Source organism: Balaenoptera ricei, chromosome 4 (genome assembly GCF_028023285.1).
Source record: "Balaenoptera ricei isolate mBalRic1 chromosome 4, mBalRic1.hap2, whole genome shotgun sequence".
NCBI lineage: Eukaryota > Metazoa > Chordata > Mammalia > Artiodactyla > Balaenopteridae > Balaenoptera > Balaenoptera ricei.
Genome location: NC_082642.1, coordinates 92,874,804 through 92,887,820, shown reverse-complemented (window position 1 = coordinate 92,887,820; position 13,017 = coordinate 92,874,804). Strand labels below are relative to the sequence as shown.

General features: G+C 47.1%; 1 protein-coding gene across 1 annotated transcript in view; it reads left to right on the top strand.

Annotated features, from left to right (window-relative positions):
- Nucleotides 1–13,017, top strand: part of PDIA5 (protein disulfide isomerase family A member 5) — a 91,169-nt gene that overhangs the window by 60,209 nt on the left and 17,943 nt on the right. The window lies entirely within an intron of this gene.

The window sequence follows — 13,017 nt, the reverse complement described above, 5'->3', positions numbered from 1 at the left end:
AGGGTCATCTCTTTTTATCTTACCCACAGTACTGCAAAGCGAATATGATTAGCCCCACTTTACAGACAAGGAGACTATTGCACGGAGAAATGGCACTGCTCTGTGAGCCCTGTACTGCTGAGCCCTGGCCTTCCCGTCTTCCGCTTCCCCTGTCGTATCACATGGGTTTGGTTAATCAGGAATTGTTCATGTACAGACCACTACTGGGGATTTCCCCAAGTCCTCCTTTCTTGTAAGTGCCAAATTCTTAAGAGAATCCAAAGGAAAATTATTTTTGGCCTTTCTTCTTCTGAATTTCTAGAAAAATGACCCCAAAAAACCTAAAAAAAAAACCCCCCAAAACACGAAGTTTCAAAGGGTCTCCTAATTAGGGGCAATGACAGAGAGGGCCTTAGGAGCACATCACGCCCAGCCCTGCAGGGGCTCCGTGAGGGCATCCCTGTGGTTGAAGGTACCTGATGAATGCCCGCCGGGCAGCACTGCGGTGTGCTCTCCCTGCTGCGGTGTGCTCTCCCTGCTGCGGTGTGCTCTCCCTGCTGAGGTGTGCTCTCCCTGCTGAGGTGTGCTCTCCCTGCTGCGGTGTGCTCTCCCTGCTGAGGTGTGCTCTCCCTGCTGCGGTGTGCTCTCCCTGCTGCGGTGTGCTCTCCCTGCTGCGGTGTGCTCTCCCTGCTGCGGTGTGCTCTCCCTGCTGAGGTGTGCTCTCCCTGCTGCGGTGTGCTCTCCCTGCTGCGGTGTGCTCTCCCTGCTGAGGTGTGCTCTCCCGGCCAGTCTCAGAGTTGCTGACGGAAGCAAGTCTTGCAGGGAGTCATGCTGCATCCAGGGCTGAACTCACCCTGCCTGCGTCCCTGTCCCAGCAGTAGAAGCAGACACCAGCTCACTGTTTTCAGTTCCCCCCTGGGAACTTCCCCCGCTGTGTGTCAGTCCTTCCAGTCTGTGTCGAGAGAGCCGTCTGGCTCCTGGAAGAGCACAGAGTGGTTTGAGCAGTGCTTTGTGGCTTATGCATCACAGCACGAAGAGTACGTATCCCCTTTGATGAATCCTAACAACATGTACCTGATAGATTGGAATTGTTTAATAATTGTTTATTAAGCCCTTTCTTTATAGAACCCTGGTTGCAGACCCGCAAAAATTTTGGTCTGTGTTCTTTCTTGTACTCTTAGGTTGTAAGCAATCCATTGTAGTACCTGATGCTTGCAGGGTCTGGGCCCCAGAGCCTGGCTATAAATTTTTCCCTGCCCCCCCCCCCCCTTATAATGCACCCTCCTCGCTCTCTGAACCAGAATGATCATCACTCCCCCAATCCAAGTCACCTCTGGGTATAGAGTAAGGGCTTAATGAATGAGAAAACGAACAAATGAGGTTGTTGAGAGCTAAATTAGAGAATGAGAACTAGAAACCAGATGGCAGCTTTTGTTTTCCCCGTTAGTCATTGTTAATGAGTACACTACCCTTGTTGAGAGGGTTCCGACTCAAATTTAGCAAATGGAAATATCTGAGGCTTCTGCTGGTGGGTGTCTGCCTGTTAGGGACCCTGCATTCTCTGATGAGGTGTCTGTCAGCCCCCCGGCTTTGCCTGTGTGTGTGTATGTATGTATTTCTGCTGGACTGGCAGAGTGAGAGCGGATCCGGGCAAAAGCCCGAGGTGAAGCTCCCTGAAGAACTGCCTGTTTAAGTTCCCATCCGATGGGAGTGGCTCTGCATTAACTAATCTCTCTACACAGTCCTCCTCCTTCATCTAGGAGCGTGGGCTTTAGAAGGGATGGACTGTACATGGTTTAGAGAGGAATCTGAGCCCAGGAGGGGTGAACTGACAGCAGGGCCCTCTTAGCTGCCTAGCTGGGCATCTCGTGCCGGAGTGCTCCCGAGAACCCACACTGACCAGGAAGCCACTTTTGTGGTGTTTGAGGGACCTAGAGAAAAGGACAAATGTCAGGAGGCCAGAGACTGGCAGTGCCGGCTCATGTTTCCCAAGCGAATAAAATGTGAATTCCGGAAATTACAGTGTTACAGGTGCCGATCCCAGACCAAATAGGGAGTGGTTAAGAAACAGACCATTTTGGAGACCCAGGAAAACAAGTTGGGATCTATCAACATAGAAGACCATAGATTCTACTAAGGATTGCCACATGTGCTTGGTTTGTTTCTTGGGATAGGATTGCTAAGTTGATGAATTAGTGTGTCTTTCTTTTATCAAAAATGAATGAGTTGTTGTTTTCCTAAGTGCAGTAGGGAGAACGGGGCAGGATGAGGCCACCATGAGGGGACCATCCCCTTGGTGCTCTGTGACTGTGAGTCTGGCCTGGTTCTGTCTAGAGAGTGGTACTTGTTTTTTTATAAGCAGTTTTGTTGAAACTATAAAAAACAAGGCAAACTTTCAAATCTGCAAGGGTTAGAGCTGGAAAAAGGAAGCTAGTTAAAATATCGAACAATTGTATTAAGATTTTAAAAGATCCCCGCAGACTGAAATAGTGGAGCTCAAACTAAAAAGCTGAATTTATCTTGATAACTTCCTGATAATTAAAAAGGAGTGCGTGTATGTTTTATAAAGGCAAAATATAGGAAAATACAGAGAAGAGGATTAACATTATTCCTGATACAGACTCCCAGAAAGAGCCATGGTCTCTCTTTGCAGTGTGATTTCTGTACAGAGGAAATGCTCACTGTTCGTTTCTTTCCGGGTCCCACTTGCCTGGAACCTTCTTTGGGTGCCTTCGGAGGAGCCGCACTCCTCGGTTCTTGGCAGGAAAGGCACCTGGGCCGCTGGTTGCTGCATATTAGTAAACATCTCCGTTGGCCCCCTGCTTCTTTACCCTCCCTTCCAGCTTTCCTGCTGCTTGAATTCCCATCTCAGCCTTTCCTCCCTTCCCCTCCCAGCTGGAGTCCCTTAGAAACCCCACATAGATTCTTCTGCAGCCTGTACTCCTGGTGCCTGAGTTGTCATTGAACCAATAAGCTCAGCCCCCCAGCACAGTGCGGGGCCCTCCACGTATGTACGTGAGCTCCAGTCCCGGCCCCACTCACACCAAGGGAGCAGGGGGAGCCAAGATTCGCAAGCAGGTGTGCCCTCCAGAGCCCACTGCCCGGGATCCTGGGCCTCCTGGGAAGGACAGTGTGATGCAAGCGGTGGCCTCCTACAGGGGCGTGAGCACCATGCGGTGCGAGGGCAGAGCCCGGGCCCCTCTGCCATCCATCTGACCCTCCGCGCGGGGCCCTGAGTGGATGGGGGAGGCCGCAGCACCAGGCCTGGCCCCCTGATCCCACAGAGCACTAAGCGGTGTCCAAAGAGGGCGAGGCAGCAGGACACCAGCGGCCACCGCCCCATGGTGGCTTTTGTGTCTTTCCGCAGCATTCTGAACGAGAAGAGTCACTGTACGTTGTTACTCGTCTTCTCTTGTCACTGTCCGTTTTGCTGCAGTAATGTCTACCTGCTCCTCCCTCTCCGTGTACCTGCAGCCCTGCGTTAGGCCCGGAAGGACATGATGCTGTAATGACCCCCCCTGAGTGAGTGTCACTTACATGGGGAGGTAGAAGGGACAAAGTGGGGCTCCCAGGAAGGGGGACCCTGAGGAGCAGCCTGTCTCTCCCATGCGGGTGCTGACGGGGCAGACAGGGGCCTAAGAAGAAGCTGCTGGGGCACCAGGGCACCCCTGCTGCCCCTTCCCCAGGCCTACGGCGGCCCGTCCACAGCTCTGCCCCTTTCCTTGGCAATGGGCCGCCTGGGATGAGATGTTTCCTTTGCCGTAACTCTCAGCAGCAGGTGTGTGGGAGGCCGCGGGGCCTGGCCTGCCTTCCAGGGCTGGGCTGCCTCTCTGGATTCGGCAGCAGGTCCCTGTCAGACTCCAGAATTTCTGCTTCTTACGTCATTTATGTCTTACTCCCAAGTAATATGTGATCTCTATAGAAAATGTAGACGGTACAGAGAAATATAAATGATTAAGGAAAAAAACTACCTATAATCCCATAGGTAGGAACCACTTTCCATTTTTTGTCATCATTCTTTCTAGTCGCATTTTCTTTTATTTTTCCCTTGTTTGTTTTTTTTTTTAAATAAATTTATTTATTTATTTATTTATTTATTTATTTATTTATGACTGTGTTGGGTCTTCGTTTCTGTGCGAGGGCTTTCTCTAGTTGTGGCGAGTGGGGGCCACTCTTCATCGCGGTGCGTGGGCCTCTCACTGTCGCGGCCTCTCTTGTTGCGGAGCACAGGCTCCAGACGCGCAGGCTCAGTAGTTGTGGCTCACGGGCCTAGTTGCTCCGCGGCATGTGGGATCTTCCCAGACCCCACGGCTCGAACCCGTGTCCCCTGCATTAGCAGGCAGATTCTCAACCACTGCGCCACCAGGGAAGCCCTTTCCCTCATTTTTAACTTTTATTGTTTTAAATTACCGTAAAGTTAAGTTGATTTGTTTTCCTAACATATGTAGATTTGTGTAACCATCTTGCTGTAAAACTCCTTTGTGCTACCACTTTTAATTTTTAATTACACAAATAATTTAAGAACAATGTTAACAACATTCTTGTATCAGCTGTCTACATTGCTGCTAAAAAGGGCAAAGGGGCAACTTGTCCACAGCTCCCTGGCTTCCAGGGGAGGTGAGCATCTTTTCATGTGGTAATCAGCCTTCCATGTTTCTTCTGTGAACCAACTGTTCATTCCCTTTGCCCATTTTTCTACTGGGTTGTCTTTTTCTTCTTGACCTAGAGCTCCATACTTACGGATATTAATCTTTGTCTATTTTCTGTGTTCAGATGTTCTCTGTTAGTCTGTTGCTTACTTTAACTTTCTTTATGCTGCCTTTCAGTGTACAAAAGCATTACATTTTCGGGACTTCCCTGGCGGTCCAGTGGTTGAGACTTCACCTTCCAACGCAGGGGTGTGCGGGTTCAAGCCCTGGTCGGGGAGCTAAGATCCCATGTGCCTCGTGGCCAAAAAACCAAAAACATAAAACCGAAACAATATTGTAACGAATTCAATAAAGACTTTAAAAATGGACCACATCAAAAAAAAAAAAACTTAAAAAAAAAAAAAAAAGAGCACTACATTTTTGTAGTCAAACAAAAGCTAGAATGTTTATTGAGCACTTGTTGTGGATCAGGCATTGTTGGAAGCACTTTCCATATATTAACTCATTTAATCTTCACAGCAAATCCTGTGAAGTGGATATCGTGATTATCCCCATTTTACAGGTTAGGAAAGGGAGGCACCAAGAGGTTGAGAAGGTTGCGAAAGGTCACATAGCCAAAAAGGTAGAGCCAGGATTAAAACCCAAGTTCTAGAGGCCACAGCCTCATCACCAAGCCCTCTGCGAGGCTGCCTTTTCCCATCCTGACATCCGGGATATAAAAGTAGTGCCCTGCATTTTGTGATAATATTTTTGTTTTTCTCATTTTGTTTAATTCATCTGGATTTTTCATTTGTTTGTTGTGCCACGTGGGAGGAAGGGATTTCATTTTATTCGTTAAGTTCTTTTTTCCGTGCTTTTTCCTTTACGTTTTTCTTAACATTATCTTGTAAGTATTTTCTTATGTTATTAAAAATGCTTATTTGTACGTACTTTTTGTGGTCACATAATATTCCATTATATAATGGCACCATAAATTACCTAACCAGCACCATAATGTTGAAGGTTTGAGTTGTTTACTGTATTTCCCCACTATAAATCAGGCCGCAGAGAGCATTTTCATGCATAAATATTTGTCCACATGTCAGATTATTTCCTTAGGATAGAAGCCTGGAAGAAAAAATTTTAAAGCTTGTTATCTCCATTTTACACTAACGTAAAGGAAGAAAAAAAATCCCAACTTTCTCTTTGTGCAAGAAGAGGGCTGCGTGGTAGATGAGGCATTCATCAGTGTGTGTCTGCCCCAGAGTGTCTGAGTGTCTACAAGTCCGCTTTGGTGCGTATACAGCGGGAAGCCTCGAAAGAGCCCCGAGGTTTCTGGGGGGCCCATCACGATGTTACAGCATCATTGTTTCTGCTAGCATCTGTAGGAGCCCCACCTCCCTGGCACGCCCAAGCCAAGGTCCAGGCAAGGCAGCAGGAATGTGGGTAGGAAAATCCAGGCTCCTCTTGAGAACCAGGTACTAGGGAGCTTTCCAGAGTAATCTGGTCTCCTGGAAAATTCTGGTTCCAGGAGTCAGGAGAGTCTCCATAGCTGGCCTGCAATAAAATCATAGGTGTAACTGAAGTTAACGGAATCCAGAGGAATCTGAAGGTTTGGGATTGACGGGAGGCCAACATTCCCACAGCCAGAAAAGACTGTGGTCAAGGAACTGACGGGCAGCCTCTTTGCCAGGTCATGAAAGTCAGTGTAAGTGTACTTACACAGCTGATAAAAACCCAACAAGGAAGTTTGGCAGTAAAACTTAATGGCCCATCAAATCACAATCAGGACAGTAAAACGCAGTGGGCTGGAGTCCTGCTCCTGCTTCTGACCGTCCTCCTCTGGCTCTCCTGCAGCCCACATTGCCAGGACAGCCTGAAGGCCAGGCCCGGAGGCTGGGGTCAAGGCAGTCACTGCTCGTGAGCCACAGTTCCCCAGGACAGGCGGGTGCCAGCGAGGGAGACGCTTGCTCCGCCAGACCTCTCTCCTCCTTGGGGCCTGGCTGGTCTCCTCGTCATAAACTCTGTTTACAGAGGTTTATTGCTTAGCCTTAGTATCTTGTCTAGGGAGCAGAGGGAATTGATGTTAGTAGTGAAAACCGTAACGCTATCAAGAGAACTCTTGGGAATGTATGGGTAACTTCAGAACAACATCCAGAGATGTTGGAGATTTCCAAAGATGTTTTCCAGACCTAGTAAGGAGCAGGGGAAGTGTATAAATGGTGGTGTGGAGAGGAGGGTATGCACATAGTAACTGGCTTGGCTGCTAGTTTTACTAAGTAGAGGTGTTTAGTTAAACTAGCAACTATTTGGTGTGACTTTTGCCCCAAAAGGATTTAGTTCAGTTAAACCTTGTGTGCACAGGTATAACCTGAACAACACAGCCATGAGGTTCATTCATTCACAAAGTGTGTGGGATGCCATCCTCAGTACCAGGGATGAGGTGGTGAGTGAGACGGACATCCAAGCCTTTAGAGAGCTTACATCCACTTGGGGGATTGGAAGTTTCAAGTAAGCAGATTACTCCAGCTGTTTTGAGTACAGTCAAGAAAATAAGCAGGCTATTGGAAGTGAGTGTGATGGGTTGAGGCTTCTTGGGGTTAGGTGGTCAGGTGGTCAGGGAATTTCTCTGAAGAAGTGAAATTTGAACTAAAGCCGGCATGATGTGAAGTGATAAGCCACGCAGAGACCTGAGGGAAGATCGTGTTCCAGGCAAACAGCCCAATAAGAGCCATGGGGGTAGAAATGAGCTTGGTGAGATAGGAAAGCAGAAAGAGGCCACAGGCTGCAGAGTAGAGGACAGGAGGGAGATGGCCTGAGTTGAGGTTGGAGGGTAGGAAAGTCCGATGGTGTGGGACTTGTGGCTGTGAGAAGGAGTTTGGATTTCGATCCACTTGTGATGGGAGCCATTGGAAAGTTTTGACCAAGGGAATTTGATATGATTTATGATTTGAAAAGATGCCCTGGCCGCCCCTAAATACCAAGAGACAGCAATATAATAGTCACAGGGTACTACAAAATGAAATGCCATAGGAGGATATGAATAAGATGTCTTTTGTGAGTAGAAGAGAAATAGGTGGTTCGGTGGGGCTGGAGTGAACTGGAGACTCAAAGTAAGGGCCAGAGCCCAGGTGGACACTCTGCGTGGAGAGGTCTCATCTATCACGGCAGGGGCTGTGATGAAGTGAGCTGGGTGCTGGGGGACAGAACTTCAGGGAAAAGGTCAGCTCATGTGGTCACAGCTCCAGCCAGAAGATCCACCTTCTAATCCCATCTTGTTTAACGGTGGCCCTGGGATCCCCAGTTTATCACACTATCTCCCAGAGCCGTCATTTCTGATGATCCCTGCCCTGTGTCTCGTGGGGCTGCTGAGATAGTGTGTTGAAGGCCAGTGCAGAGAGCGAGCGCTTTAATTACTTGGCAGAGTCCTGGGAGATGGGGCCAGAGGTTCAGGAGAGAGCTGTGAGTACATGCCAAAGAATCTGGCACCTCCTGGCATGTCCTCCAGCCACCCCTCCTGCGTCCAGTGCAGACATCGTGGGTCGATCACAGCTCTTCTTCCCAGTGAGCCAATTCTCTGTCTTAAGAGTCCATCTCCGGCCCGCCACTGATAGAAGCTGGCAGGTGATGTGGAGTCTATTTGCTTCCCCAGCGGGCAGTGGCATCAAAGGGCTGAGCCTGGCAAAGGTATGAAGGTGAACTCTCTCATCTTCAGGGGTCCTTCCTCATTGACTGGGACATTTTGGAAAGAAACAGTGGTTTTCTATGAGTGGCTTTGTCTTTTTTTGTCTTCTTTCCCCCCACTCCCACCCAGTCCCACCACCCACCTTGACCGTGGGGCCTGCTAGCACTGGCCTGACAGCACCAGTCATAACCTGGTAGAGGAGAGGCTGGTCAGGGGAACATCCCCTTCCTGCCCCTCCCGCCTGCCATGGAGACCACTTGGGGCCTGAAGCCCGGGTCTCCTGAGGCCTGCCCGGGCGTCCTCCCTTGTGCTCTGCTGGGCTGAGTGGCTCTCACTCAGGCCGCTCACTTCCTACTCTCCAGGGGAGACCGAACTCTTGGGTGACAGACCCTCCATCAGCAGGAGAGCCTCTGAGCTTCCTTTTCTCCGTGTCTCTTCATGCAGGGTGAGCTCCCTGTGCCCCTGTCAGGGGAGGTCAGCCTGGGAGCGGGAGAATGGGGAGGTCACCTCGGGGCAGGGTGCAGGGAGCGGTCAGCCTGGAGGCAGGCCTAGGGGGGGGGGGTTCCTTTGAGAGTTGTAGAGCCTCCTGACTGTAAGCCCCAAAGAGTGATTTATTCTTTTTATTTTAGTGAAAATCAAAAGAAAAAAAAAAGCTTAAGTCTTAATATATGTCATGTTAAGTCAGTAGAATCCTCCTTAGGATATCCGATTTACTCCAGACATGCGGATCTTCGTGGAAGGATACCTGAGCCTGGACACCTGTGGGGACAGCTTGTTGTTGTTCTACGGCCCCGCGCCGGGAAAGTGACTGCCTCGCAGTCAGCCCTTCGTTGCCTTGGCCTCTTAACCAGGGGTCTATGAGCCGGTCAGGGCATTCGGAGCCCTCTGAAGTTATTCATAAGTATGGAACATATATGCATCAGTACGGGAGGAGTGGGGGAGAAGCTTAAATTCTCAACAATGTCAGTGACCCAGAAAAGCCCAGAGTCTGCCCCAAGCTGAGGAAGATGCTCTCCCTTTGGCTGTTGTGGGCGGCTGCTGCCTGCAGGGAGAGAGGCCCGCTGCGAGTCCCGAGCTGGACCGTGGTCTGTGTGCTTTCCATCTGGGGCACGGCTCAGTGAAATAGAAACAGCACTGCGTGCTCTACATGCTTCAGGTACATCCTGTTAAATGGGCTTTTGTGGTCACTCTCGAGACTCTGCATAGAATCTGTGTATAAGGTTGGTTCTGTGGGGAAATCACATTTTCAGTTCCAAACAAACACTTTACCAAAACAAAACAAAAAATGCTTTTGTAACTCAGTTGTTTAGAAAGTGCAAATGGGTTGTGATAACACTAAGTGTTCATTTCTGGAAAATAATGTTCTTACATTTTAATATCATGATGACTTTGATACCTGTATGGTTCATGGGGGTCCCAAGTGGGCTCTAGTCAGACCATGAGCCCACAGGTGTCCCTCCCCCTTGCTTGGGCCCAATTGAGAAGGACCAACATGTTGGTACGGCTGAGAATTGTAGCCACTCCCTGGGCTGGATTCCATCAGTGAGTTTCCTCCACCGAGTCATCTCATGGCTCCCCCAGAGCACTCTGTCCAGAGGAGGGCTTGACAACACTGGCCTGGGTTTTCTGTTATCAGCATGTGTGTGTGTGTTGAGGGGGCAGTTAGGGTAGCCACCGTGGGACCCTCTGTCCCTGGGAGGAACAAGTTGAGAATGGACTAAGGAAGTTGGAGCAGGCAGGAATGGAATGGACCTGTTTGTGTCTCAGTGCCATGTGGAGCTGAGCTCTGCAGGAATGACCTTGGAGGAGAGAGGAACTTTTGTCCCAGCCAAGTGCTCAGATGGAGGCAGGAAAGCTGTTTACATGGCTCAGTGGCTCCTGGAGGGTGTGGGAGGTCTTCTCTGATAATACTGGTATGTGTCTGTCTGTCTGCCTTCCTTCCTTTGTTTCTTTCTCTTTTTGGTCCAGATTCTTTTTTTTTTAATTAAAGTATAGTTGATTTACAATATTATATTAGTTTCAGGTATACAACATAGTGATTCAATATTTTTATAGATTGTACTCCACTTAAAGCTATTACAAAACAATGGCTATATTTCCCTGTGCTGTGTCCTTTTTGCTTATTTATTATATACATAGTAGTTTGTATCTCTTCATCCCATACCCCTGTCTTGCTCCTTCCCCCTTCGCTCTCCCCACTGGTAACCACCAGTTTGTGCTCTATATCTGTGAGTCTGTTACTGTTTTGTTATATATATTTGCTTGTTTTATTCTTTTGGGTTCCACATGTAAGTGATAACATAGAGTATTTGTCTCTGTCTGACTTATTTCACTAAGCTTAATACCCTCTAGGTCCATCCACATTGTTACAAATGGCAGAATTTTATTATTTTTTATGACGGGGTAATATACCATTGTATATGTGTATCTATCTTCTTCATCCATTCATCTGTTCATGGACACTTAGGTTGCTTCTGTATCTTGGCAATTGTAAATAATGCTTCTATGAACATTGGGGTGTATGTATCCTTTCAAATTAGTGTTTTTGTTTCTTTCAAATATATACCCAGGAGTGGAATTTCTGGGTCATATGGTAATTCTATTTTAGTTTTTTGAGGAACCTCCATACTGTTTTCCATAGTGGCTGCACCAATTTACATTCCCACCAACAGTGTACCAGGTTTCCCTTTTCTCCACATCCTTGTCAACATTTGTTATTTGTAGACTTTGATGAGAGCCATTCTGAAAGGTGTGAGGTGATAACTCATTGTGGTTTTGATTTGCATTTCTCTGATGATTAGCGATGTCTTTGGGAAAATGTCTGTTCAGGTCTTTTGCCCATTTTTTAATCAGGTTGTTTTTTTGTTAGGGGTTTTTTTGGGGTTTTTTTGTTTTTTTGGGGGGTTTTTTTTTGATATTGAGTTGTATGAACTGTTTATGTATTTTGGATATTAACCCCTTGCCAGTCATATCATTTGCAAATATTTTCTCCCATTCAGTAGGATTTCTTCTCATTTTGTCAGTGGTTTCCTTTACTGTACAAAGCTTTTAATTTTACTTAGGTCCCATTTGATTATTTTTGCTTTTGTTTCTTTTGCCTTAGGAGACAGATCCAAACAAATTTTGCTACAATTTGTCAGTGTTCTGCTTGTGTTCGCTTCTAGGAGTTTTACAGTTTCAGGTTTTACATTTAGGTCTTGAATCTGTTTTGAGTTTATTTTCATATATGGTGTGAGAAAATGTAATTTTAATTTCATTCTTTTACATTTAGCTGTTCAGTTTTCCCTGCACCAGTGCTTGAAGAGACTATCTTTTCTTCTATGTATATTTTGCCTCCTTTGTCATAGATTAATTGACCGTAAGTGTGTGGGTTTATTTCTGGGATCTCTATTCTGTTCCATTGATCCATTGTGTCTGTTTTTGTGCCAGTACCATACTGTTTTGATTACTGTAGCTTTGTAGTATAGTCTGAAGTCAGAGAGAGTGATACCTCCAGCTGCTTTGTTCTTTTTTTCTCAAGATTACTATGGCAATTCAGGGTCTTTTGTGGTTCTGTATAAATTTTATGATTATTTATTCTAGCTCTGTGAAAAGTGTCATGGGTATTTTGAATAGGGAGTGTATTAAATCTGTATAGATTGCTTTGGGTAGTATGGACTTTTTTTTTTTTTTTTTTATCTTTGGCTGCATTGGGTCTTCGTTGTTGTGCACAGGCTTTCTCTAGTTGCGGCGAGTGGAGGCGGAGGCTACTCTTCATTGCGGTGAGGAGGGCTTCTCATTGCGGTGGCTTCTCTTGTTGTGGAGCACGGGCTCTAGGCGCACAGGCTTCAGTAGTTGTGGCATGCAGGCTCAGTAGTTGTGGCTCGCGGGCTCTAGAGTGTAGTTTCAGTAGTTGTGGTGCACGGGCTTAGTTGCTCCACGGCATGTGGGATCTTCCTGGACCAGGGCTCGAACCCATGGCCCCTACGTTGGCAGGCAGATTCTTAACCTCTGCGCCACCAGGGAAGTCCCAGTGTGGACATTTTAACAATATTAATTCTTCCAGTCCATGAGCACAGGTTATCTTTCCATTTCTCTGTATCATCTTCAGTTTCCTTTATCATTGTTTTATAGTTTTCAGAATATAGGTCTTTCACCTCCTTTGTTAAGTTTATTCCTAGGTATTTTTTCCTTTTTGATGCAGTTTTTAAACAGGATTGTTTTCTTGCTTTCTTTTTCTAAGAGTTCATTATTAGTGTAAAGAAAACAACAGATTTCTGTATATTAAGCTTCTATCCTGCAACTTTACTGAATTCATTTATTAGTTCTAATAGTTTTTTGGTGGAAGTGTTAGTGTTCTCTATATATAGTATCATGTCATCTGAAAATAGTGACAATTTTATTTCCTTTCCAATTTGTATGCGATGCCTTTTATTTCTTTTTCTTGTCTGATTGCTGCGGCTAGGACTTTCAATACTATGTTGAATGAAAAGGGCAAGAGTGGGCATCCTTGTCTTGTTCCTGATTTTAGAAGAAAGGCTTTCAGGGCTTCCCTGGTGGTGCAGTGGTTAAGAATCCACCTGCCAAGGCAGGGGACACAGGTTCAAGCCCTGGCCCAGGAAGATCCCACATACCGCGGAGCAGCTAAGCCCATGCGCCACAACTACTGAGCCTGAGCTCTAGAGCCCTCAAGCCACAACTACTGAGCCCACGTGCCACAGCTACTGAAGCCTGCGTGCCTAGAGC